The sequence below is a fragment of the Atta colombica genome, unplaced genomic scaffold, assembly GCF_001594045.1.
Source record: "Atta colombica isolate Treedump-2 unplaced genomic scaffold, Acol1.0 scaffold12, whole genome shotgun sequence".
Classification (NCBI taxonomy): Eukaryota; Metazoa; Arthropoda; class Insecta; order Hymenoptera; family Formicidae; genus Atta; species Atta colombica.
Window position 1 is genome coordinate 6395556 of NW_017259206.1, and position 2367 is coordinate 6397922.

Here is a 2367-nt window from a genome sequence, read left to right on the forward strand (position 1 = left end):
TATAGATTTATTTCGCTATATAATTAAACGATTATATGTATCGTACTATATTAATACGAAGAAAGTTGAACGGATTTGTTACAGCATATCAAGGAGCTCATAAATAAACAGAAAGCTGTTACGTGCAAACCACATGAATATAGTTCGAAAGTACCAGAAAGTAATTCACGTTTTTTGTACAATTGATCAGTTATAGTTGTGTCGACTCTATTTACTATTAGAGAAATTGTTGAAACTGATGGAATAATAAATTGACGAATTAAATAATGATTTATTCTAGGACATGTTTATGCACAAAGAATAATTTTATTGAAAAATTTAAAATTTTGCTGGATATAAATTTGAAAATAATTTTGTTGAACCATCAAAATAATTTTAGAAATTCAAACTAATCGTTTAGAATTTTATAATTTCTTGTAGCATAGTTCATAATTTTTTAGTTTCCAACATAATTATTTTGATGGTTCAACAAAATAATTTTTAGATCGATATTTAGCTAAATTTTTAAATCTGTCTACAAAATAGTGTAGAATTACTTATATTATCATTAACTCGTGTTCATTCATTATATTTGAAGGTTTTAATGTATAAGTAAATATAAAAGAAATTCCTAATTTAAAAAATTCTCTTCGAATCTTTTGAAATACGAAGACATCGTAATTATGAATTTCTTTCTTATACCAAATTTTATTGAATTATTTATACGTATTGAGTTCGTATGCCTGAAAATAAAGATGCACACTATCACTTTCTGTTTCTTTACGCAATCATTACAACAGGGATGGTTCGGCCTCTTGAAATCGCGAGCTTCCGTGCGATTGGTTCGCGATCGCGATTATTACGTTAGAGGAATCGCCATTCGAAAGATTTCTCGCGTGTGAGAGGTACGGGCGTACGTGAGAAGTGGGTTATCTAACTGACAACACCCTATGTTTCATGTAGTTCACGAGAGTTTTCCCATAAATCGTAACAGGACGCAAACGTCAGAAATGAGTTGCAAAAACAGAGAGATAGGAAAAAAAGAGAGAAAGAGAGAAAGAGGAAGGAATTGCGTCGAGAGATGATATTTATGCCAACAGACGCAATCTCTCCCACGACGCGACATGTTCTCTTTCTTCTTCGCAGTCTTACTAACATGTAATTTATTATCGTACTAATGTTGCGTTTGCGTGTTACGTGTTTTCTAGATTTCTACAGCCCGAGATTCACATCACGCTGAGGAATTTAAAATATGGGAAACATAGAGAATTAACTTATTTCTTGGATTCTTCTTCTTAATTCTTTGCCGTAAGCCATCTCTAATTTATACGCTTGATTATAATTTATAAACGATGGGATCTGTGTAATTGTGTAATGTATAATTGGCATAACTGGTTAAATATAAAGTTAGATACAAGGTTAGATATAAGTTAATCTGAGAGATATAGATGAGATGTAATTATGGATAATATTGTAAAGGTTATTATAATTATACAAAATTTTATAAAAAATATATCATATTACAATCTTTTTTTCTAGCTACATACAGATTTGGAAATAATTCTATTGGATCATCAAAATAATTATATAGAACGTTGATGTCAATGCACAAAAAAATTTAATATTCTAAAAACCAGTTTGAGTGTCCTACTTAATTATTTTGAACACAAATAAATGAAGGCTATATTCGGTATAATTATTTTGATAATGACATAATTATTTTTGATGATCCAAACAAAATTATTTTTAGATCTACCTAAATTTTTAGATATTTCAGCAAAGTCGTTCCTTACGTGCAGCTACGTTCTTAATTTCTCAATTATAGGAATCTGATATAAATTCTCGGAATCAAACGTCGAGACAATTGTCCGTTTACCAACACGGCGATTTCGACAGCATGCTATAATATATGGGAGCCAAGGCGTGTGCAGCGCCAGATTGGAAACCCAGAATCCAGTTCAGCCGATCCCCGACAGCTTGGATAGGTCTTGATCAGCACGTTGTCCCGCTTCTATGGAGGGGAAAACAATCTCCGTCCGACTTTAGATGCTGGCATGATACTCTCGACGATAGTCGAAGGTGGAGTCGCACTCGCTGCGGCCTTTGCTAACTGTACAAATCCCCTACCTTGCTCGCTCGTCATAGCGAGGTCTTCCTCTTACCTGACTGATTTTCTACCTTTCTCTCGATTCCTCTCTCGTCGTCCTTATTCCCCGATCATACTACGATTCACAAATACCCCTTTTCCGCGTCCTTTTTCCCCACCGAGCAAAAGAGCAAAAGAATGAGGAAGAAGGAAAATAAATGAGTGAGTGAGTGAGTGAGTGAGAGAAAGAGAGAGAGAGAGAGAGAGAGAGAGAGAGAGAGAGAGAGAGAGAGAGAGAGAGA